Source organism: Podarcis tiliguerta, assembly GCF_965153285.1.
Source record: "Podarcis tiliguerta genome assembly, chromosome: 2".
Classification (NCBI taxonomy): domain Eukaryota; kingdom Metazoa; phylum Chordata; class Lepidosauria; order Squamata; family Lacertidae; genus Podarcis; species Podarcis tiliguerta.
In genome coordinates, this window is record NC_139535.1 from 89378198 (window position 1) to 89404064 (window position 25867).

Here is a 25867-nt window from a genome sequence, read left to right on the forward strand (position 1 = left end):
CGTGTGTGGGGTGCATGCCATGCAAACAAGGCTTCATCAGAGTTGGTAAAGGGACCAAAGTCGCCCTGCCTTCTGTCTTTCCTACTAACAAACTAATGGCAAAGCATCTCCCCTGCCCATTGACTCCGTTCGTTTGCCCCCCCACGTTCCAAATTAAAAGCCTCCTGACCACGTGACCCTTAGTCCTGACGGGGTCCAGGCGACAGCTGGAGGCTCCTGACTCCGAAGGCTTCGGCGCTCTCCGCCTCCTCCTCCTCCTCCTCCTCCTCCTCCCTTTTGCGTAGGAGGGGCGGGGGCGGCTCCCCCTCCCTCCAGGCCCCTCCCACGGCGCCCTGCTTAAGGGCCGGGGTCCGAGCGCCCTTAAAGGGACAGGCTGCGGAAGAGGACCTTGGTGGGACGCCAAGCTCTTGGCTGGGGAGCAGGGAAGAGCGTGGGCTCGAGGCGCGGCGGGTAGCAGAGCATGGCAGGAGCGGCGGGAAGAAGGAGGGGAGGTGGGCGGCCGAAGGGCACAGGCGAGCTCCTGCCGGCTGGAGCTTGGGGAGAAGAAGGGAGGCAGCGGCGGCTGAGCGTCGGGGGAGCGCGGGCGGTACGCCGAGCACGCGAGGGCTCCTCCGGCCACTCCGCCGATTAGCTCGCAGGTGTGTTCCGCGCTGGGATCCGCCTGGCTTCTCCCGGTCCCACCTCGGGTGCGTGCTGGGTGCTTTAGAGCCTACGAGGCACCCTCTGCCTCTTCGGGCCGCCTATGGGCGCCGCACGTGGGGACACCTCGGTCTTCCGACGGCGCCGCTTCTTTAAAGGCGAGGTTGCCCTGCGTGTCCTTTCTGGGGAAGGGGGGCGATCGAGAGGCGGACCGAGGCCACCGGGCGAGCGGAGGCCAAGGCCACTCGCCCGCTTCCCGCCCCGAGCGCCCTCCCTCTCCCTAAACTGGGAGCGGTGCCCGCGCAGACGGAGCGAGGCAGCTTTAATCGGAGCCACCTGTCCCCCTCCTGGGACTCGCTGGCCCAGCGCCTAGGCGCCAAGTTGCAGGAGGGTTCAGGCCGGGTTAGAGGGGAGGGGAGGGGATGGCAGCCCGGCCGGCCCCGCGCGCACGGAAGGACATCTGCCCGATCTTTGTGCCAGCGCCCTGCGCAGCCTTGCTGCTGTCTAAGATCCTCTCCGCCGTCCCGCCCGCCTCCTCTTCCTCCTCCTCCTCGGCCGCGGAGATGGAGAAGAGCCGCGGAGGGCGATGAAGCGGGCGGGAAGGAGGCACTTGCTGGCATCCCGGGCGCGCGGCCGTCTCGCCTCCTCCAAGGGCGACCCTCGACGGAGGGCAAGTCCTCCGCCTTGCTAGCCGCCGCCGCCGCTGGCTGCCCAAGTTGGATCTCGCCACCTCCCTCGCTCCAAAGCCGTTGGGATCCCTCGGTCCCGTCCCCCGCGTCCCCACTCCTTGCAAGGATACGCTGGTGACCCCCGCCAGGCAGCCACGGAGAGCCCTTCGCGCCACTCGTCTGGCTCCGTGGTGGCGACAGGGAAGGCGGGAGAGGACGCGCGGAAGAAGGAGCCGAGGGTCGCTTATGCCTCGCCCAGCCAGCCGCCAGAGGGTTGGCGAGCGGACAGGGGGGCCGACCCCCGACAGCACCCGCCTCTTCCCGAGACCGCGAGGAGCCCAGACGTGCCCCGGAGACCAGGGGATGCAGCCCTCCGCCGCCGCACTTGCCCTCTAGTAAGTAGCCCCGGTTTGTTTACTTCTCCCTCCGCCGCCGCCGCAGCAGCAACAGCGGCGTCTGGCTAGTAAGTAACCCGAGAGGCGCCCATCCCGCTGCCACCTTGTCAATGTCACGCCTGGAGTTGTTCCTGGAGGGCTTTGCGCAGCGCCAAGTCCGTGGCGCTTTCCCCAAGTTCTGCACCCCCGAGGAAGAACTCGCCCTCCCTTTAAAAAACAACTCCCTTTCCTTACTATCCCTCTCTCTCGCATTCACTCTGAAAGCAGCTCCCATCCATCCACCCTCCGGGTCGTGTTGGGAACGTTTCCACGAAACACCAAGGTTGGCTTGGTTGGAAGGCAAGAGAGTTTGGTTGGGGTGTGTGTGTGTGTGTTTTGGCGCTCGCTTGTTCTCCCCTCCTAAATCGCCGAGTGTCGGTATTTTTACATCCCCCCCCCACCCCCCTTCCAGCACCTTGCGTAACATCGCATCAGGCAGGACACTTTGCATTTATTTTTGGTTAATCCATATGCGACCTTTTTAAGCTGCAATTTTTTGCCTCGCTCCCTCCCTTCTTCCTTCTTGCGTGTCTGAGCCGGAGCCCGGGAGGGAGGGAGTCTTGTCCCGGTGACAAATGGTCCTCTCTCCCTCTCCCCCCCCCCTCCTCCATGTTCCTCCTGGGCTTCTGGCATTTGTCTACAAACGATTAGGGTTCTAATTGGTATTGATAACGCTCTTCCTCCCTCCCGCCCCGTCTCCAACTGTTGCTGCGGGAGGAGCAAAGGGGAGACAGGGGGAAATTACATAAGAATGCTATGAATAATACGGTTTCTACTAATAAGGCGGACATACATTAGAGCATCGGGGTCTTAGAGGAAAGGTAGCTGTTGGGAACGAAGTTTTTTTTGGGGTGTGTGTGTGGCGATTATTCATGCGCATCCGGAAGTTTGGGGGGGGAGAGAGAGAGGGAGACCTTTTGGGGGGTAGAGGAACAAAAAGTCAGACAGGATAATGGGGCAGAGTGTGGCATGTCATGGAAGTACCTTCCTGAGGGGAAGAATTACATCACCATCATCTTCTCCCCTCCTCAAGTATCCTTGGAAGCGCTACAGAAGTACTGTAGATTCTCCTGAATCTCTCCCCCTGTTCCTTTTTCTCCTTCTGTTCTGTAATCTCAGTTTTCCACTTTGTCCTCTGTATATCAACAACGGGCACTATTCCCTGCTACCCAGTTCTAACTAACTTTCCTCCCTTCCTTTAGTTATATTCTCTTAAACTTGGCGGTGGGGTTGTTTCCTGGAATGGGATCATTATAATGCAAGTGATCCTTCTAGCCCAGTTAAAAGACATCAGAATCTCAATCGTGGAGGAGGGAAACCTGTGCTTCACTCCATCCTCAAATTTAGGATTTTAAAAAGTTTGTAGCTTTGGTTAGTGCGGTACGGTGGTTAGATTATGGGGCTAGGACCTGGGAGACCAGGGTTCAAATCACAACCCAGCCAAGTTGGGCATCCTTGGGCCAGTCACTGTCTCTGAGCCTAACCTACTTAACAGGGTTGTTGTGAGGATAAAATAGAAAGGGGGGCGGGTAACCCCCTTGAGCTTATTTTCAACACATAACAGTAGTAAATAAACAAAATATAACTCTCACACAGATAACAGGTAGATTTAAACGTACAGATATTTTAAGGAATTTTCATCATCCACAAAATTAAGGGGAGTTAAAATAATTTCCACTGACAGTTGTGTGTGTTACCTGGAGATACGTTTTGGAAGGAGAGGAAGGTGATAGTAAAGTGAGGTTTATAAATAAGGTCGTTTTGTTCCCCATAACCACCTGCCATGACTTTATATGAGTGGCGAGAAAGAAACTGAATCTAAAATGAAATATTCTCCAGGTTGGTTGGATATATTTTTTTTTAATGGGGGGTGGGGGGAATCATACCATTAAAAAGAAAAGAAAAGAACAACAAATCATACCATCAAGTAAAAAAACTGAAAACTGAAACCTTAACATGGGAGAAAAAAGCAGAGTTAAAACCTTCTTTCATATATTAAAGATGCATTAAAAGCTATGCAGAATCGGAATGTTTTCACCCGCAGCCTGAGCGCTGTCAGGGATGGGGTTAGTCTCACCGCCTTTGGAATTAGAAACTGGAAACTCTGCTCCTACTGGAGGTGAAGAGGGGGCACCCAGGAGGTTCTCTTCTGCAAGCTCCATGGATATACAAGGGAAGGATCTGTTCAGTTTCCATTCATTTCCACTGGAACTCTTTGCTGCTGTTCTTGGGGTTTTCCTTCTTCTCTTCCACCTTTCTCTGTGTACTCTTTAGCAATCCACAAAATGTGTGTGTGTGTGTGTGTGTGTGTGTGTGTTGGCAAATGCAGCACCAGCAAAATTCACTGTTTACGGCAGCACCAACAAAATTCACTGTTTACGGCAGCACCAACAAAATACGGCTGCGACAGGTTTGCCTATGTATATTATAAAACAATATGCTTGAAAGGTGTTCCCTACAAACGGAGCATTGCATGCAAAATGTTGGGAGCTGTGATAAGGTAGATGCTCTTCCTCTTCTTCCTCCTCCTGGGAAAGAGAAATACGCAGTACTGGGTTTTGAGGGCTTTCTCAAGAAGCCATCAGCCTTCACTTTCCTTGAGCTCCACAGAGGTGAAAACGTTGCCCTTCCATTGCGTCCAATAGCAAAAAATCTCTCCGACTTCAGGACCAAGGCCCAAATCTGCTCCCACATTTCATAAGGTGGCGGTGGGGACATAGGCCAAGATTTGCTTCCACCTGAATTTATTCCCTGCACCCACGGCCTCTGCCTTGTTTGAAGAGGGAATGTAGTAGCTCTGAAATGCCTTGGGGTTGACCACCCTCAGCATAGCAGCAGTGACTTCCCAATCCTTTCGGCTCATAATCTCCCTTTTAAATAATTTTCCTAAATAAGTACTTATGTGATGCTTATTTAGAGGGCTTTAGGAAATATGGATTAAAGAGGCTGTTTTTTCCTCCCTCTTTTTAATACATTTTTAAAAAGTACAGTCAGAGCAGGGGGTGGGGGGTGGGACTCTGTAGCATGCAGGAAAACTGGACAAGCAGGCAGGGAAGCAGGATCGAACCATCACCAACTGCTCTTCCTGCTACGTATTTCCTGGGGAAAGAAGAGAGAAAGGCAGAATTGGTGGTGTTCCGTGCGGCCACAGCTTGAAACTGACAGAGGGAAAGCACAGCACAGGAGTCTATACTTGCTTACAACTCTCATTCTTGAAATATTTCCTTGGGTCTTTCTCGTTCCCTTGTAGTTTGGCAAGACTTGGATCACTTGACATACCAGTAAAAATAGGAAAAAGGTATATTTGAATTTAGCACATTTGGAGCCTCTTGGTCCCTTTTCCATCCATTCTGTGCTCTGGGTTGAAACAGCAGCATCGTGGAGAGTCATCTCTGAGACACAGGGGTGATTGGAACTGCTTGATTCCAGCCGTAGCCTGAGATGGGTGCATCAAGCCTAGATAGTTACTGACTTTATACATTTTCTCAGTAGTTCATCTTTGGGTTCTGTTTTGCCGCATTCCTTTCACCCCACAACAGGGAGGAATACCTTACAATTCTGAATTGCTGGTCCTCTCTCAGCTCTTCATATCTGCTGTTCAAATTTACTGTCCACATTCTCCTGCCCTTGACATTACTGAAATGCTACTAAACATTTCAGGTCTCAGCCTTTGGAAGAGTTAAACAAACACAATTCTGTTTACGCTCACTAAGTGCCATCCTTGCAACAATCTCCAAATCACTTTAGCTCCAGACACTTTTGACTTCTTCAGCCTTCGTCACACTTTGCAGAGCTAGGCAGGGCTTTTTTTCCAGCCAAGACTCAATTTTGGCACCTCTCAGTGGGCGCCATTCCCATTATAAGAGAATAAGGGGGTGTTTATGGCGAGTTTCAGCACCTCCTTTGCTAGAAAAATAGCAGTCATCCTGTGTCAGTGGCGTGGTTCTGTCCCCAGCAGAATGCTTCAGAGAAATTGCTCGCCTCGCAGCTCCTCTGTGAAATGGCGACGTTGCATGTAGGTTGTGTCAAGGGATCCCGATACAAATGCAGGGAGATGGACAAGTGAGTGGAAAGCTGGAGAAAGATCTAATTGGATTTATGGAAAGCAAACCAATGAAACCTGATCACAACCACCCACCTGCAGCAATATTGTTGTGCTTGTGCTTCCTCTGTACAGTGGTACCTCAGGTTACAGGCGCTTCAGGTTACAGAGTCTGCTAACCCAGAAATAGTACCTCGGGTTAAGAACTTTGCTTCAGGATGAGAACAGAAATTGCACAGCGGCAGCGGGAGGCCCCATTAGCTAAAGTGGTACCTCAGGTTAAGAACAGTTTCAGGTTAATAACAGACCTCCAGAACGAATTAAGTTCTTACCTGAAGTACCACTGTACAGTGGTACCTCGGGTTACAGACGCTTCAGGTTACATACGCTTCAGGTTACAGACTCCGCTAACCCAGAAATAGTACCTCGGGTTAAGAACTTTGCTTCAGGATGAGAACAGAAATCGTGCTCCGGCGGCACAGCAGCAGCAGGAGGCCCCATTAGCTAAAGTGGTGCTTCAGGTTAAGAACGGTTTCAGGTTAAGAACGGACCTCCAGAATGAATTAAGTACTTAAACCGAGGTACCACTGTAGTTGAATATTGCACAGCTCCATGCAGGTAATTGTGACGGGACAATCTGGAAAAGATGTTGTGTCTATGTGGGCAAGTAGCTTTTTCACGGGTCTCGCAACTTCCTATTGCTGCTGTTGCTGTGCAATGCGTTGCAGCTGCCCATTGTTGTGTCAGTTAAACAGACCGGCACGCTAATGGAAATACCGTTTTTTGCATGACCACCCCTTGGAAGATACTAATTCAGTTAATGACTTTTCTCTTTTGCAAACAGTGGAGGCTATCAGTGGGGGTAGTTTTTACTTGTTTTATGGTGTGTTTGTAAATTGCCTTGAGATGTGTGTAAAAGGCAATCGATAAATTAGTAAATGATGATGATAGATAAGAATAACAGAAGCCTTAGCTGGCAGTATCTGCAGCTGTTCACAAGTACTGAATATACTTTCCCACAATTTCCCTCTGCATTTGCTTGATCAGGGATATTAACACATCAAAACGATTTTCACGTGAGAGAGGCGCTTCCCGCATGGAAGCTGCTTACATAATTCCTGTGAGTAGTTCATCAGCTGTGATGAATGCTTGGTGGCTATTTTGATACAGGTATGTTCAGCAGGAAGCCACAACTGACGGTGCAGTGGAATAGATGCATTGTCACATTCATATTTGACAAACTGCACATGGCACTCATAAAGTTTCCTAGGCAGAAGTGATCTCCATGTTAATACCTTTTTTCTGAATTGCCTTCGATCAGGAACCCCCAGCCTTTTGGGGCCTGGGAGACACATCTGAAATCGAAGAAACTGCCATGGGCACCTCAAAATACCCATTTTGCAAAAGGAAAACTGACTAATCAAGACATAAATGCCAAACAACAAGCAAACACCTATACTCCCAAAATAAAAAAGATAAAAAGCTGCCTGCCAAAAAGCATTCCCCCCAAACAAACAAAATACATATTTTAAAGTAAAAAAATAAGAAGGAGCAGTGGAAACCTTGGTGGACACCAAGGGATGTCTGAGGACACAATGGTGCCTATGAGTGCCATGCTGGGGACTATGGTCTTAAATCTTTATGTCCCATTCTCTTGGTATCTCTGCCAAGAAAATGTGTGGCAGGTGGTTACTGGGGACAGGGCCTTTTCAATGGTGGCACCCTAGCTATGGAATGCTGTCCTCATAGAGGCTTGCCTGGCATTCACTTTGTGGTCTTTTGGGCACCAGGTGAAAGCTTCTTTTTATTTCTTTCGCAGGTTTTTTAAATTTTAAAACCTGCTTGGAATATCTTCTGGTGTTGCTTGAGAGTAGTTCTCTACTAATTCTAATCTCTGCTGCTGGAGTTTTTATGCTTCAGCATTGTTGTTTTTTATTAGATGTCTCACCTGCCCTTCACCACAAGTTCCCAGGGCAAGCTGCAACAGTGTAAAACAACAACATTGGAACCAGCTAAATTGCTAAAACAATTTACAATTAGAAGCATAGAGGGGTGCCCTTAAAATACAGGTATATGGTGTGTCAAAGGCCAGGGCAGGAAATATTATTATTATTATTATTATTATTACTTCTCCACCCACCTGGCTGGGTTTCTCCAGCCACTCTGGGCAGCTTACAGCATATCTAAAAACATCAAGCTTTAAAAATCTCACAATACAGGGCTGCCTTCAGATGTCTTCTAAAAGTTGTGTACTTCTTTATCTCCTTGACACCTAAAGGGAGGGCGTTCCACAGGGAGAGCGCCACTACCAAGGAGGTACATGTTTAGTATACAACTGAACTGATTTGCCTCAGTGTGTCATCTCAACCAGGCGTGAGGTCTGTCTCTGCCCCAGACAAGCCAATAATTATAACCAAGGTTTTGTTCACCATATACAGCTTGTGGCCTGTCTGGAATGAGACAAACCTTGAGCCCAGGTTCAGATAACATTCAAAGCAAAACCATGGCTTTGCTTGCAGGAGTGCAGCAACAGCAGCAGGATCAGAGGAACAGCAAAATAGCCACAATCTCCTCTCCAGCAGCTTGTGCATTTGTGCTAAGCCATGGTTTGGCTTCACATCACTTGTCTCTGACTGAATATGTCGTTGGACCCTGAGTCTTAAGCAAATAACATTTTCTTGGCAAAGATGACTTCTCAACAGAATAGAGGCTTCTTTCACCTGTCCAGTTGGAGGAAGTAAAACTTCAGAATATTATCCTTGGCTAACTAGACTGCCTTTTAAGCAGGCAACAATTCTTATTTCAGGGCAGGTCTGTGTATGGAGCAGAATGAAGTGGCAGAGTCCTGCAGTTTTAGAAGTGACTGTACCACTCCAGATTGCATAGGGTGGTGGTGGGGGACATGATTGGATGCCCGCATTTAGAAAGGAAGAAAGCAAAAGCCCTTGCAAGTTACTTTGCTATTTAAAACTGCCCTAGGAATAAGCTGGGCTGTGTAAACTTGATTTTTAAATTGTATATGGCGGGAGGGGTGGGACATTCACAAATGTACTCTGAAACAGTGCAATCACTTGTACCATCTTGTTCTGCTGTACTTGTTGATTGAGCCTCATTCACACAACAGCTGTGTGTGCCTGCCTCGCATTTGTTTTCCTCCCCACCCTCCTTGGAATGAAGAACTGAGATTGTATGATTGACTCGCCTGTGGCTGATTTGTGATTTGAGCCCGGGCTGCAGATCCCAAGCCAGCTGCTGCCTTTACGTGATGGGTTTTGGAAATGCTGAGGAAGATGGATGCCCTGTGAAGTTGCGGGGGGGGGGGGAGGTTTGGAGTTATTTCCATGAGCTGGGCTAGCCATGAGTACCCAGCGATATGGATGCAACACTGATCACAACTGCTTCTCTGTATTAACTGTATCAGTTAGGTTCCCCTTTGTGCTTCTAATCTCAGAATGACAGGAAGACCTAATATCCCTATTGTATAAGAATCTCTGTGTGAAACTTAAATGGGCTACCACCCCCTGTGCCCACATGAGTGGGAGAGAGGATTATTCCATGCAGCAGGAAACTGTCTCAGCCTTTTCTCACTCCTTACAGAATGCTGTGATGTCACAGCATTCTGTAAGGATTGGGGCGAGGGATTTGACGTTCTCTTGCATGAATTGGACCCGAGTCTTTTCTCCCACTTATGTAAGTGTTTTCTTGAGGGGTAAGACACATCCTACAAGAGAGGATGAATTCTTTTTCAGTTCTACCTCTCTTTCAAATCAGAACCAGTGAAGGCAGTGAAGGTCCTGTGTGAGTGCCTGGAGGTGGTTGGAGGATGGATGGCGGCTAATGGATTGAGGTTGAATCCTGACAAGGCAGAAGTACTGTTCTTGGGGGACAGGGGGCGGGCTGGTGTGGAGGGCTCCCTGGTCCTGAATGGGGCAACTGGTCCCCTGAAGGACCAGGTGCGCAGCCTGGGAGTCATTCTGGACTCACAGCTGTCCATGGAGGCGCAGGTCAATTCTGTATCCAGGGCGGCTGTGTACCAGCTCCATCTGGTACACAGGCTAAGACCCTACCTGCCCGTGGACTGTCTCGCCAGAGTGGTGCATGCTCTAGTTATCTCCCGCTTGGACTACTGCATTTCGCTCTACGTGGGGGCTACCTTTGAAGGTGACCCGGAAACTACAATTAATCCAGAATGCAGCAGCTAGACTGGTGATGGGGGCAGCCGCCGAGACCATATAACACCGGTCTTGGAAGACCTTCATTGGCTCCCAGTATGTTTCCGAGCACAATTCAAAGTGTTGCTGTTGACCTTTAAAGCCCTAAACAGCCTTGGCCCAGTATACCTGAAGGAGCGTCTCCACTCCCATCGTTCTGCCCGGATGCTGAGGTCCAATGCCAAGGGCCTTCTGGCGGTTTAGGATCCTAGATGGGCTTCCTTTCCAGGTTGATGAACCCCATCTGTCCCTCACTTCTCTCTACAGCACATTCAGAAACCTCCTTCTTGACTGTTGGGTCCAGTCTTGGTCTCATCCGCTCAATCTGCCACATCTTCGCAAGTCCCTAACTCGCTGAGGGTTTGAGACCCATTGGCTACCCTCACCTGGTTTAGCCGGTCAGTTGAAGCCATTTCCAGGGTGTGGCCACTGTCGTATACTGACAGCTTCTAGGAGCCACAGGTGAGAGCTGAGTACAGGGTGGGGTCCAAAGATGGACAAACCACCCGAGAAGGAGCACAACATGTCCCCCACTAGCAGTATTACACTTCCCCTAACACCCCCTACACTTTTTCAGTAGGGAGCCAGATTTGACTGGTGCTGTTGCGAGTTGGTTTGGTTTGGTTTGGTTTTGCCCAAATGACTGCAAAAAGAAATGTCCTCGTTTTGTCTGTTGTATGGACTAATCCAGCCTTAAAGGTGGGGCCAAAGTGAGTAAAGGATGACGATTTGAATAGGGTCTGGAGTTTAGGTATGCTTGTTTACTTACACTCAGTGAAAGAATTGTCGTCTCTCTGCTGGTATATCAAAGGGAGAAAAACAGAGGGGGGGGGCTTGGTGCTTCTAGTGCTACTTTTGGTCCCATCTTTGTTCGAAAGGGGTTGTTGCTGATCGAAAGAAGTAGATCAGTTTGTGCCTTGCTACTAGTCAAGAGGACATAGGTGGCGCTGTGGGTTAAACCACAGAGCCTAGGGCTTGCCGATCAGAAGGTTGGCGGTTCGAATCCCCGTGATGGGTTGAGCTTCTGTTGCTCGGTCCCAGCTCCTGCCAACCTAGCAGTTCGAAAACACGTCAAAGTGCAAGTAGATAAATAGGTACCACTCCGGCGGGAAGGTAAACGGCGTTTCCGTGCATTGCTCTGGTTCGCCAGAAGCAGCTTAGTCATGCTGGCCACATGACCTGGAAGCTGTACGCCGGCTCCCTCGGCCAATAAAGCGAGATGAGCACTGCAACTCTAGAGTCGTCCGCAACTGGACCTAATGGTCAGGAGTCCCTTTACCCTTTACCTTTATTAGTCAAGAGGGTAAGCGGGTCCTGCAATGAGACATTGCAGTGTGGTACACTCCTGTTCAGGGTGCCAGACCACTTGCTCCATTCCATTCCTCCCTCTCCCCCAGCTTTTCATTACTAAGAATCCTGTGGTTGCTGAGCATCTTCTGTTCTCAGTGGTCCATTGGGGAGATTTCTCTCCCCTTTATCTTCCCCTCAGTAGTGGCAGGGTGGAGTTTCAGAGCTGCCCTCTTCGCACCACCAGTGCTGCAGTTTACCTGGGATTAGGGTGGTGTGGTGGTGAGGTTGAGGCTGCACGGGTGCCCTGGTCTAGCCAAGTCTGTGTTCCTCCAGTCCATGTGCCCACACAATCCTGACCTTGCAGCCACCCTGCCCATCTCCATCTAGGTCAGCTTCATTGATGATGGCAGTGTTGGGAGGGAGGCTCCGCAGTGCAGCCCAGCCACACAAGCTGCTACTGCTTTCCCCTAAATGTATTTCATATTTCTCCAAACCCTGAGGGTTATGCCAGACATGCCGACACCTCTCTTCTGTTTCTCGGCAGTCCCATTTGGGCTTCATAGCTGATGGCGCTCGGCACTAGAGTTTGTTTTTTATGAGATTTATAAACCTGCCCATCACCAAATGGTCCCAGGACAGGGTCCATACATTATTAAAATCAAATTAAATGCAATCTAGGCAGAAACGTACCCGCCATCTAAAACATTAAACCTACTGCAAGTGATGGACAAAGTTTGCCTGCTTTTGCTTGGGATGTCCTTAAACCGTGGAGTGTTGTCAGAACTTCAGGACCTCCCCTGAACTGGCCAAAGAGAGAACTTTTCCAGGGGTTTATTAGACCAGGTGAATGTTGTGATCTCCATTATCTGCTTCTCACTTATCTGAACTTATTGATTATTCCATAGTCTATGTTGTCCATGAGCTCCTTATAAGTGTTGTTGCTACAACACTTCAAACTTTTCATATTCGCAAATTCTGGATGTCCTTCAGAATATCTGGGTGTCAACAGAACATTGTGTCAAGCAAGTGTTATTACCACACTTTGCAATGCATTTCCCCATCACTTTCTTTATTGCCAAAAAGCCAGTTTAGGACAGTGGGGTTTGTTACGCAAGAGCAGCAAATCAACTTTGAGTGTGCTTGTCTGGATTTTCTGCAATGTGATTGAATTCCCCTTGAGCCCAGCACCACCAGAACTGAAGAATTCAGAGCCATCCGTTTGTTTGGAGTTCCAAAAACAAACACACAACAAGCTCAAAGTCCTGCTACACAAACCAGGTTACTCTCCCCTTGCCAGCTTCCTTAATTTCAGGGGAAGTCACTTCATTGTTGCCACTGCTAAATATATGTGAATCAGAAATCCTAGCTGATCTACCTCAAATTACCCAGGGATCTACCACTAGATCATGATCTCCCTTCTGCCTACCCCTAGTCTACAGAACAGAAGATATATATACTGGTTAAGCAGTAATTCCTCTCCCTGTGGAATATTGGGGCTGGTAGTGTTCTGTAGGCGGGTATTTAGAACTTCTAATGGATTTTTTGCACACTGTGAATCCCAGGATTCTTTGGGAGGGGGCAGCTATCACAGTTCAGCTATCAATGGGCAGTTCAGCTAATATAAAGCCAATCTCTGTATGTAATGTAGATGTTGCCCGCAGGCTCGTGAAGGATGTCTCCCCAAGCTTTGCTTTTCATAATGCTCCTGAGGGGGAGAATTGGGAAAGGCACTTTCACAGATCAGGGGTGTCTCCTTTGAATAAGACAATGGGTGCTATTGAGATTTGGAGTGCCTGTGACATTGCGTTGCAAGCTCAAGATGTTCCAAATGGGTGTGAATTGCATCCCAGTGCATTGTAGAATCAGAAAACAAGGCATCAACCCTTGTCTCGGAGGTGCCCTTTCCCCAGGTTCTGACCACTTGTTGTCAATCATGGCACTCTGGTGCTCTGCAAGCAGAGCTGAAGGGTTCTTCTGGCTGGATTTCCAAAGTCCCAGCAATGTACTGACCTCAATTTAATTCTGTATTTAGAAATGGAGATGGCATCCTCGTTCTCTTTATCCTGTCCTTGGCTGTTTTTTGTGTGTGTGTGTGTGTTGCAACTTGGCACTTAAGGAGATGCTACTGTTTAGCCCTGGAATAGTGTGTATTTTAGAGCTAGGTGAATTGATCTTTGCATTTGCCCTTAAGAAGTCGCCTCTTTTGTGTTTTATTTTTTGCAGGTTAAGGGGCTGCTGTGAGATACAGGGGACAGTGAGATGAGGAAAGAGGTGAACAATCTGGCCCCAGCCCAGCAAAGCACTCAAGTATGATTATTAACATTATGCTTGTGAATAATCCCATTGAAGTCTGTGCTTAGTTTAAGCACATGCGTAAGTGCTTTGCTGGATAGGAACCAGGGTGCGCTGTACCTTAGAGCAAGGTCAAAGAGTTACAGGGCACCTTTAGCAAATTTCACAAGGGCGACCCTTTTTGGTCTGTATGAACCAGTCATTTATTATTAGTATTTTATTTGAAGAATTCAATTTATAAAAAGGTAGAGTGACCAAAAAAAGAAAGAAAAAAGTGAGTGAGAATGATAAAAAAAAGGGGGGGGGATACTCTGTTACATTTCCATACATTAGTATATAGATGTTTATAATCTTTTTATCCTAATACACACATAGTTATTGATAACCAAATATATTCTGTGTAAACTCATTCCAAATATCATTGTATTTATCCAAAGAGAGTCTGCATCTATAAGCTGCCCATTCATATGTTGCCAATATTGTCATGTTGTCAAGTCATTGATTAAGGGGAATTGTATCTTTATGCTTCCAATTCATCTGTATCTGCCTCTTGGCCACCATTAGGACGTAAGGAATCCATTTTCATTTTTGGGCACACTGCAATATCGCAGCCCCCCCAAAACCAACTTTTTTTTAATGGCGAGTTCTCAGCATGAAATTGTGCACTTAAAATGGCCACTGTACTCTTGCAGGGGGAAATGGGATGTTCTTGTTTTTCGGGACACTTGTGGTGTATGCGCACACACACAAACACCCGCCCGCCCCCATAGCTCAAATGACATTTCATGTATGATATGTTCAGGGGATCATAACATTACTTTTGTTGTTCATTTCTGGTTTTCAATCTATCTCTCTGGCTCTGGATCTTCATCTTAGCATTGAGTAGCGAACTTGATGTTATGAAGGAACCATGGAGTTTCCAACCTCCTTTTCACTGTCTAACATTAATATGCTCAAACCACCTTGCTATGGTGAGCAACCTGGCTGCTGAATTTTGCACTAGCTGAAGTTTCTTCTTTGGTCATGACTCATAGTCGAGTAAGATTGTCTTCCATAAACATGGTTTTAACAATGAGTCGTAAGGGACTGTGGAGGCCAATTCTGGATCCACACATCCTTCCACAGTGGGGACATTGGTTTCCTGGCAGGGGTTGATCACGGTGTGGATTTGCTAAGCATGCCTCCCTCTTAGCACATTTCTCCCTTGCTTCCTGAGTTGCGTCCTGAGTGTCTTCAAAGCCCATGACACCTTTGGTAAAGGCTGTTCTCCAGTTGGAGCGCTTGCAGGCAAGCGTTTCCCAGTTGTTGGTGTTTATACTACATATTTTAAAAATTTCCCTTGAAACAGTCTTTAAACCTCTTTTGTTGAACACCAGCATTAGGCTTCCCATTTTTAAGTTTAGAATAGAGTAGTTGCTTTGGAAGACAATAATCAGGCATCCACACAACATGACCAGTTCAATGAAGTTGATGTTGAAGAATCATTGCTTCAACACTGGTGATCTTTGCTTCTTCCAGTACAATGATATTAATTTGCCTTGTCTTCCCAAGTGATGTTTAAAATTTTTCGGAGACACGTTGATAGAATCTTTCGAGGAGTTGGAGATGGCGTTTATAAGTGGTCCATGTTTCACAAGCATACAGTAAGGTTGGTAGTACAATAGCTTTGTAAACAAGCATTTTGGTTTCCCTGCGAATGTCCCAGACCTCAAACACTCTGCACTTCAATCGGGAGAAAACCACGAAAGACCAAAGTCTGTCCCTGCTTCTGTGATACTTGAACGTTGGCTCTTCTTCTGTTAAAGATTAAGTCCTGGTATCAAGCAGGCCGGTTCTGGTGTGCATAACTCTTCTCACTAGACAGAGGTAGCCTTGAAGCTGAAGATGGAGCTACAAAGCAGCTGAAGCATGATGCAGGAGTTTCTGTAGTGTTAGTGGTGCATCAAATCTGATACAGAAGAAACTTATTAGCCTCTATGGGGAGAAAGTGCTGCCTACAGTGTGTTTAAATGTCCTTGAAGTGAAATTAAAATGGGCGAATCTTGGATTTAAGAGACTCCGGGCCTCTTTTTTTGGGTGTTTTTTTTTAAACTGGTCTCAGGTAGTTGATGCCATAATCACCATGAATTATTGATCACAGGGCTAAAAATACTTGGAAATTCACAGCAATGAATAGAAGAGCCTTTCCTACCAGCCTGGCCCAGCCCAGGCAGGGAGGCTGGAGTGTGTAAACTTGAGTATGTCATGTTACGATGCCTTCACAAATTTGATGCAGTCACAATAACTGCGAATGTCAGCTCTGAGAAGGTATCAGGTGTCTGTTTGTATTGGCTTCAATGCCTTCTCCATTTCCCCATGCTGAGGTTGAGGAGGATCGGGCAGGCACTGGGACCTAGGAACTACCTCCTAGCTTAAGACGCTTGAGAAACTGGCCCAGGATAGTAGCATCATTTAGGTCCCACCTTTTCTCCTTGCTGAGAGTCAAATATTTCACTGCCCCTTGCTTCTGCGATCCCAATACAACTCCTATACGTCCCCGTGGCAGGCCCCCTTTTGCCCCATATGTGCTGAGGACCGACATGTCTTATGCTCATGCAATGTGGCAAGAAATATGAAGCCTGCATTGTAATAGCACTGATACGCATCACATTTCCTGCTGGCAGAATGGGAGGTCTCTGTTCACAGAATCTGGATCCTCCCTTTTCTTAAGTTTGATGCTTCTAATTTGTTGTTGTTTAGTCATGTCCGACTCTTCGTGACCCCATGGACCAGAGCACGCCAGGCCTTCCTGTCCTCCACTGCCTCCCACAGTTTGGTCAAACTCAAGCTGGTAGCTTCGAGAACACTATCCAACCATCTCGTCCTCTGTCGTCCCCTTCTCCTTGTGCCCTCCATCTTTCCCAGCATCAGGGTCTTTTCTAGGGAGTCTTCTCTTCTCATGAGGTGGCCAAAGTACTGGAGTCTCAGCTTCACGATCTGTCCTTCCAGTGAGCACTCAGGGCTGATTTCCTTAAGAATGGAGAGGTTTGATTTTCTTGCAGTCCATGGGACTCTCGATGCTTCTAATAACAAGGGGTTATGTACACAAGGGTAGCTGCGGCTGGAAGCCCTGCAACCCTCGCCAAGGGTAGGAACCGCCTGTAGCTGTTTGGTGCGCAAGCCTAGGCCATCAGGGCTGGCCGAAAACATTTTGCCGCCTGAGGCGCAAAGGACAAGATGGAGCTCCCCCTCCTCCATTCGTTGTACAAAGGCCAACCAGATGGACGGTTAACTCTTAATTCAATGTCCGTGTTGAGACAGCATCCTTTGCCACACCTGAGGGCAGCAAGTTAACATGGTGAACAGGGCAGCCACCTTACGTGGCTTAGTCCTGCAACAGAGGGGAATGTCTGGTGGTTCAGAAGGAATAGCTGGGGAGGAGGCAGCTGCTATTGCCACCAAAGCCCTCAGTGGCCTCCCTCTGCATCTGAAAGGGTGTGAAGGAGGGTGGCACATCAAACAGGCTACAGTTTACTGCAATTCTAATTCCTGTTCCTAGTGAATTAATAAGGACCTTGATGTACTACTGAATTGTCCTGGCTGTTTTCTCCTTTGGGTTCCCCACTTAGGCCTTAAAAGCCTATCCTCTTTTCTTTCTTTTTTTTCCTTTGCAAAGCTCAGATGCATACTTGAGTACTGAACCTTTTATTATCAAATTTTCATTAAAAGTTTTCTGCGTAAAAAACAGGAAAATTCAAACTAATCTAAAGAGGGGGTGGGGAATGAAAGAGCAGAAGTAAAGAGAAAAGAATAAAAAGGAGAGGGGGGAAACGTTAAAAAGAATACAGAGCCCTCTGTCAACAATACATTTTAGCTTTTATTCTGTGTCATGAGGGTGGACCCTCCCAGCTCTCACCTGGGATCCTCACTCGTCTTCTGCCTAATCTCCCACCTTGAAATATCTTCTTTTTAAAAGCCTATCCTCAATGCTAGGCCATCCATGTTGTTTTCCTTTTAGGAAGCAGCCTTATATCAGGTTTAAGACTCTTTGGCTATCTAGCCCAATCTTGTCTCATCTGACCTACGGGACCTCTCTTAGGATCTCAGACAATGAGGCCTACCTGCTATCTCACCTAATCCTCCTAACTAGAGATACCAGTGACTGAACTGGGTGCCTTCTGCATCCAACACATGTGGTCTACCACCGAGTTATAGCCCTTCCTTGGTATCAGGTATGAAGGCGGGGGAGACCTACCTGCAATGCTTAAAGGTGCTCTTATGTTCTATTTGGCTGGCTGGTTCCTAAAAAATAATAATGGGGGGAGGGAACAAAAGAGGCAAAGTTGGCCTTACATTAGGATTGTCCATCTCTTTGCTTTACCTTGGACATTTAACAGCAGCCAGACTGAGGACACCATTTAGGGAGAAGGAGGTTGGGAGCAGACACTTCTGGTCTTCAGGCTGCATGTGATAATTCCTCAGGAATATCCATGTCTCTTGTCACGAAGTATTCTAATTTATCGCAATTTTATTAAAGCCAAAAAGAGTGAAAGGAAAGGAGGAAGCGTGGAAAAGAAAGAAAAGCCCATCAGCTCACATTCGCAATGCAATAACCATCAGTTCATCTGTCTTAGTTTACACATAAAGCTTGATCTATGTCATCCAAATGTCCAGATAGGTATCCAAGTGAAGTTAGCCTTTATAAAAAGTAGTTTGAAATGCAGCAAGGGCATTGAGGTCTTCTGATAGCAGACATTTAGCCTTCCAGGTTTGAAGTAGAAATCTCTTAGCGGCCCATAATGGTTCTCAACACCCTTTTTCATTGTTATGAAGTATACAAGTAACAAAAACAAATGCTCTTTGAAAGATTCCAGATATGAGCTCCAAGAGCAGATCTTCAAACCTTGCTCTGCAGTTTGCGCTACCAACCTAAAAATCCACCCGCCCCCCTCAGCGCATGCATTTGAAAGAGTCTGAAGCAGCCCCCCTCCGCCTGACATGCAGAAATGAAAGAGCTGAAACATTTCCCCCATCATTTTGTCTCTGTGCCAGGGGAAGTTGATACAGTGGTACCTCGGGTTAAGAACTTAATTTGTTCTGGAGGTCTGTTCTTAACCTGAAACTGTTCTTAACCTGAGGTACCACTTTAGCTAACGGGGCCTCCCGCTGCCGCCGTGTGATTTCTGTTCTCATCCTGAGGTAAAGTTATTAACCCAAGGTACTATTTCTGGGTTAGCGGAGTCCGTAACCTGAAGCATCTGTAACCACTGTATTTGTTTGGAATGCATGTTTTAGATGCATTATATTCAGTGCTTTTTTTCAGGGGGTACACTCAAAGGTACACAGTAATGGCACCTCTTTTTCATTGTTAAAAAGTGTGGCACTTACAGTAACAACTACATGGCGAGTATCGGCACCTATTTTTCTAGGGGGGAAAGCAGGGATTATATTAGATGCAAAGTCTACTGCAAGGATAGCCAACCTGTTGCCCTCCAGAGGTTGGGCTAAAACTCCCATCATCCCTAATGAGCCAGGGGTGCAAAGATCCGCCTGGCACACACCGCCCCGGTTGCCCAGTCCCAGGCATGCAGGAGGGTGGAGCCGTCCGCCTGCCTCGGCGTCTCGCTGGCTCAGTCGCCCACAAACTCATGGCGCAGAGCCTCCTGCAGCAGAAGAGCCTGCTGTGGCGCTCTGACCGATGGGCAGGCTCTTCCTCGGACTCTCGGGCCCCGGACTCTCGGGCTGGCACCCCTGAGAGCCCGGCTCCCGGGTGCCCCACACCCTTAGTGCCTATGGGTAAGACGGCCCTGCTGTCATGTTTTGAACACGCATATGATGAACAGAATGCACCGGTGGGCGTACGGACAGGTTTGCGCTCCCCTCATTTCCTCCTTCCCAACTTCTGCGCATTCATCCATTATATGTGCATGGAGCCTATATGCATGCAGCGTTGCATGACTTGGAGACTTAAGCACCAACCAAGCACCCTGATTGCACCTCCTTGTGTATATAACTTGCGGAGATGTAGACTCTGTGCATACAGAACTGATGAATGCATGCAGCAGGGAGTGTGTGTGTGTGTGTTTGTGTTTGCAATCCTCCTTCCTCTCATTGTGTTCGTTGCACACTGCTCTAAACCAGTGTTTAAACATGCCACATTTAAGCCAGAGATAAGGATGGAAAATGATCCTCACATTTCAGCAGAGGTGCAAATCTTGAGTATCCAAAGCACCCTACAAATCTTAGGCCAAAGCCTAATACAGCCAACCCTTTAATCGTCACATCTGAATGTTTTCTATGGTGTGTGTATGGGGCAGGGGATCGGATATCCAATCCCTAGAGAACTTCAGGGAGACTCTAGTGCCTTCCCCTGTTAGGATTGACCCACTTGCATTGGTGTTGCTTAGTCTGATCATCAGAACTCCCCCATTCATAATATATATTTGGTCTCTTCCTCTCTTCAAAGTAACATGGAATGGCTGCATTGCTATAATTTGCAACAGCACAGAGTGCTTTCCTGATTTGTGCCCCCTGGGATACGCTGAGGATGATACCTTTCCGTGGAGATAGGCAGCCATGTGATTGTCATCATTAATCCCTGCTCTCCAGGCTGCATATGGATGAACATGTTTTGAGAAGAGTTATAACGCCAGTCGCATTGTGATGGATTTATTGGCCTTGTTACTTACCAAAGGAGGCCCTGCCATGAGGCGAGGCGAGGCGGCTGCCTCAGGCAGATGATTTTGGGAATTGCTAATGGTGGCCGTGTGGGGAGATAGACAGATTGGGCCCATCCAGGACCATAAGGTGGTGCTGTGCAAACCTCGTCGAAAGTAATTTCTATGGGACTTGTCCAGAAGAATTTTCTAGTAGAGTGGGTGACATAGTATTTTGTGTGTGTGATGTATTCCTCTCTAGAAAACAACAGAGAAAGACAGTGTGCAGGAGGGAAATCTGAGATTGCACTCATTCACTCGCCACACACCCAACTTAAATGCATTAATTCATGCTCTGTGCATAGAACTTACTGCACATGTAAAAAAAGGGAATTTACTGCGCATGCATTGTGCACAGAACCGGATACTTTTGTTTAGTGCACAGGTTTGAATTAACGTGTGGAGGTCAGGGATGGGACCCCATCTAGCGTTGCCGTATTTTGAAGAGCAAAAAAGAGGAGACATTTGCTGACTTAACTATCGATCGCTAGGATGACACTACCCATGAAAAAGAGGACATGTCCTGGAAAAAGAGGACATATGGCAACCCTACCGTGGACATGAATCTTACTCTCCTACCTGCGCACGTTCCTTCTTCCTCGGTTGTTACTTGAAAAGGGCTTCTACCTTTCTATCGTGTTGCATCCTGCTCTTCCTCTAAGAAGCAGCCCAGTTCAGCAGACCTGAGATTATCCCATTCTCTGCCCCCGCCCCAAATATATGAATAGTGAACATTTTCTATAGTGCTTATATAGCAGCCCCATCCATGCAGGAAGGGGCAGAATCGACAGGCTTGCAGGCTATAGAAACTTAACTAAGAGCAAGTCCCATGAAACTCAATGAGGTATACTTCGGACATGCGTAGGGAATGTGCTGTGAGTTCCTTCGTACTGGAAGGAAATGCCATAAGCAGACTCTCTTAATCACCCCTGCTGGAACAGCATCAGAGGTAATTATCTCCAGTACAATCATTACAGTTGGTATTAATAGTCGAAAGAACACTTGGGGTGGGGCAGAGAGCACTTTTTATGCACACCATTACAGATGTGAAGTTGGGTTATATCACCCCATTCATCATTTTTAGCAGTTGCTCACATTTTAGGAGATCTGCCCCGCAATATGAAGCAAATGTACTGTGAAAAGAGTTTATCCAGATTTTTTTTCCTTTTAATTGTCGCAAAGCAATTTCTCCTTCAATTATAATGGAAAATAGGAATTTTAACATGAATACTTGGAGGTGCTGCAATTTGGTGAAAGAACACATGCAGAGAACACAGAATTATCTGGGTTTCCCATCATTCCTAGCATCCCCAAAGATCTCAGATTGCAACGTTGAGAAAGACCTTTGCCTGAGACCTTGCAGAGTAGACAATATCGCAGGGCTGGTGAGCATCTAACCCTCCCGATTTTGCTGGAATCCCTGACTATTGGCTATGCCGGCTGGGCTGATGGGAGATGCTTAGTCCTGCCACACCTGGAGAGCCCACAGGTTAGCTCCCCCTGCAATACTGAGTGGTTTGACTCTGTGCAAGGCAGATTTCGTTCATAGGATGAATCACCGACGGTGTATTCTGCGCTTTGATTGAATTACTCCATGTGCCACAGCTCTGTACTTAAATAATATAAGAATTAAAAGTGGTATGGTTTGGGTCCCCTAAAGCAGGCATGTCCAAAGTCCGTTTTGGGGGCCTAATCCGGCCCGCTGGTCGATTCCATCCTAAAAAAAAGCTCAACAATTTCAGTCGGTCCTCATGCATGTTCACTTCATCAAATCTGGCCCTCTTTGAAAAAAGTTTGGGTTCCCCTGCCCTAAAGTGTGTATAACACAGTCACAAGTCCTTTGATGTCAATGTTAGCTGTTGTACCTTGACTATCCGGGCTCCACATCAATGTTGGCAAATTTTGTTTTATTAGTGTTGGACATTCTCTCTCTGTATGTGAGAGAGAATCAATTGTTCCAGAAACAGAGAAGTTGTTTCAGGAATCATCAGAAGGCTGAGATTGTTTTTTCCTATGCAAGGACATTTTCTGTGGGAACTGTTTTTTGGACATGCACAATGTGACAGGAAGTACTGATAACAACTGTTCTATGTAACTTGTAGCTTGTTGTGAGTCTCTTGCTTGCACCTTGCGGGGAGAGAAGCAGAGAGAGAGAGAGAGAGAGAGAGAGTCTTGGACTCTTATTGGACTCAAGTTTGCCTTTACCATGGTAGTGGTGAATGATTGCATATATTTGCTACCAATACACTTTTATACCTGTCAAGTAAACTTCTGCACTTGACTGAATCTTTATGGCATCCATGAGTGTTTATTGTCTACTGTGTGTACCTTCAACCCGAAGGAAGGAGCTGCGTTGAGCTGTAACTCTGCTGAGTATGGATACGGGCACACATGCACAGCGAAAGTGATGCCGGACCCAATCCTACTAAATCATCCATCAGAAGTTGATGGATTGATCCATCAATTAGTTTACGCAGTTCCCCTGGCAGGGGTCTTAATGCAGACCTGCAGCAGTGTTTCACTTAAGCCAGATGAAGTCTGGGGTCTGGGTGGCACTTAAGAAAACAGTGCAAAAGTTAAAGGGACAGTGTACAGTACATGAAGAGTGCAGCGCAGATGACCTAATATGTTTGGCTTCACTAATGCAGGGAATGGCTGGGCAGTTTATAATATGCCAGATTCAAAAGCACCCCTGCTAGAATATGGTTTGAGCCCAACCTAGTTCAAGAGAACGATCTTCTGAGTGTGTGCATGACCTTCCAGTGGCGTAGCGTGGGGGGTGCAGGGGGTGCCAGCTGCACCGGGTGCAACATCTGGGGGTTAGGGTTAGGGGGCGCAAATCCACAGGTTAGGGGGCGCAAATTACTTGCCTTGCCCTGGGTGCTGACAACCCACGCTATGCCACTGTGACCTTCTAGTATCCATCTTCTGAAAAGAAATTGGGCCTGGTGGGCAAGTGCCGAGGATTGTGCTGGGAGGTGCCAGGAGTGCAACTACCCTGGGCCCTGCCAATGCCCTGTTTCCTCCAGTTGTTTCTCAGCTAAGTGCTTGCATCTGTCTAAATGGAGCCCAGCAGGCAAAGGTCCGCCCAGCAAGGGATGTTCTCCCCACAAAGCAGCACCGTATTTGGAAATCCAGTTTTTAATTACAGTTGGTGCTTCCAAGACTCCTGCTGGCAGCTGACATCTTGCAGCAAAAAGAGAGAGGAAGAGGGATGGAGAGGAAACCAGGATTAGTGACAGAGCAGGAGCCCAGGGCAAAACTGATTCCCGCCCTCTTCCAACCCCGTTAATGCTTTGATTATCACTGGCCAAGTTTTTGCCGTTAAATTTTTGCATTTCCTTTTCCAAATGCTAACATTTGCGCTTGGGGCATCAAGCTGGTGTTAGCATTGGGGTGGAATGGAATTTTGCTCAGTGAACGTTGGGCCTGCCAACTTGCTCACTGGCCCTCTTCCTCCTCCTCCTGCTGCTGCTGTGCCTTTAAACTGTAACCTTGCATGCAGAAATTCAGTCCATGAGGTTTTCCTGGCACAGAGAGGAATTGTTTGGGACAGGTTTTGCTTGCTTAAATTTCTGCAGGCATGTCTGTTGTAAAAGACACAGGAACCAGAGACAATAAAATAAATAAAATTCTGCATCTCAGGGATGGGAGTGTATTACATATGTCTACAACACACACTGCAATGTAGTGTGTGTTTATGTATGTGTGTTGGCAATATTTTCCTGAGATGTTTCCTGTATCTTGATGGGGGAAAGCTTCACCTGTTGATTTTCTACCTGCTATGTCACTTTTGAAGATACAGAAAGCTTCCAAGGTGGGGGAAAATGACAACCCTAATCAACTTGGATGGCTTTGAGAGTGGTTGTGGGAAATAAGGATGAGGAATGTGGTTTGGTAGCCTCTCAAAACTTATAGAGATGGATGGAAGAACAATGTTTAATGGCTGAATACAAACTCTGTTCAAAGTAAAAATCTAATCACTCTTATTAGAGTTTTAAAATGGTATGATGTGCTACATTCTAAATAATTTTTGTGATTTGCTTTGAATTTATAAAATGTTTCGAAAGATGGGTCATTATAGATATGTGTAAATATAATGAATAAAACCTAAATAGCCAGGAATGAAATGGTTGTAATGTGTGTGAGGGTGGTATTCAGCTAACTTTTTTTAATATTTAGAACAGACCCATTAAAGTTAATAAACATGACTACTTTGTCATGCTTATTATGAGTTCATTAGGAGTAAAACCTAGTTGAAAACCACCCAGTTTTTCTCACAGCTGAGTTAAATCACAATGCCAGAAGCTGAGAACAGCCAAATGAGGGAGTTGACGCCTCACCTGTTGGATCTTGTGTGAAGAGCAGGGAGGTTAAAAAGTTTGTCAAGCTTCCCCATTCTGTGGGCTGTATTTTGGGAACACCTGTCTGAGCTACACATAGGATTTCATCCGAAGGACCCAAAAACCCCCCAGGTAATGTAGCACATTCTGGTAAAATCCCTCAGTGGGATGGAAGCCAGCAGAATTCCTCTCAGTCCTTGTAGCTTGGGTAGTATGGCCTTGATGCTCTGCATATGTGCTTAGAAGTAGGTCCTCTCAAATGAGTTTGCAAAGAGGCCACTTTGGCAAATAGGCAAGGTAGTAATTGGATGAGGCAGTAGAGTTCAACCTTTTCAGACCTGGGACCCACTTTTAGCTTAACCATGCATTTGGGAACCTGCTAGCTTGCTTCCTTATTAATTTATTTTACCAAAAATGTGTATGGTGTTAGTGCCAGTGTTTGGACTTTACCTTAGTTCAGGCTGCAACCCACGCTTGGTTCCTCATAATAATAATAATAATAATAACAATAATAATAATAATAATAATAATAACAATAATAATAATAATTTATTATTTGTACCCCGGCCATCTGTCTGGGTTTCCCTAGCCACTCTGGGTGGCTTCCAACAAGCATTAAAAATACATCAAAATGTCACACATTAAAAACTTCCCAACCTTCTGCTGCACGAAGATCAGTCTTATTACATGGTTTAGTAACTCACACAGTTTCAGAAAAGTGCAAGGCTCACAGCTAGATTCCATAACTGCTTGTCTTGGGTTTCTGCGGTCTGTTGAAGCAGTTGAATTGGAGCTGGGACACCAAGCTAGAGCGGTTTGATTTGGTTTGGCCATTTCTATGCCGCTCAAAGCCATTTTGGAAAAGGGAACTGCAGGGACCTTTTTGAGGCAGCTGAGAAAGTTGAGCAGAGAGGGCTCTTCAAGCTGCTGGCTGCGACAGGGACCTTGTCCCCATTTGCCGGCAGTAGAGCTGGGGAACCTGTGGCTCTGCAGATGTTGTTGGCCTCCAACTCACATCGGCCCTAGGCAGCATGACACAACTGCCAGGGGCGATGGGAGTCCAGTCATATCTGCAGGGCCATGGGTCCCTCACTATCCTATGCTGACTAATGGGCAGCCCTATGGCTTGCAATTATTGCAAGAAACATTGATGTATTATGGCGTGAACGTGTGGCGGTGGGAAATGGATATGCATGCCTGTTGAAGCACCGCTATGCTAATCAAGTTTCCCAGACACTCCTAAAGGTGCTTTT

At 47.2% G+C, this 25867-nt stretch overlaps 1 protein-coding gene across 3 annotated transcripts in view; it reads left to right on the forward strand.

The window, feature by feature from the left end:
• The first annotated feature begins 233 nt into the window (after positions 1 to 233).
• GRIN2C (glutamate ionotropic receptor NMDA type subunit 2C) overlaps positions 234 to 25867 on the forward strand; it is an 87814-nt gene continuing 62180 nt past the window's right edge. Inside the window, exon 1 of one of the 3 annotated variants that reach the window (XM_083430000.1) lies at positions 234 to 1702. The gene's annotated coding sequence lies outside the window, so the exon portion shown is untranslated. Of the gene's footprint in view, positions 1703 to 22438; positions 22487 to 25867 lie in introns of those variants that run through there. The other 2 variants (XM_083429999.1, XM_083429998.1) reach the window with 2 other exon arrangements.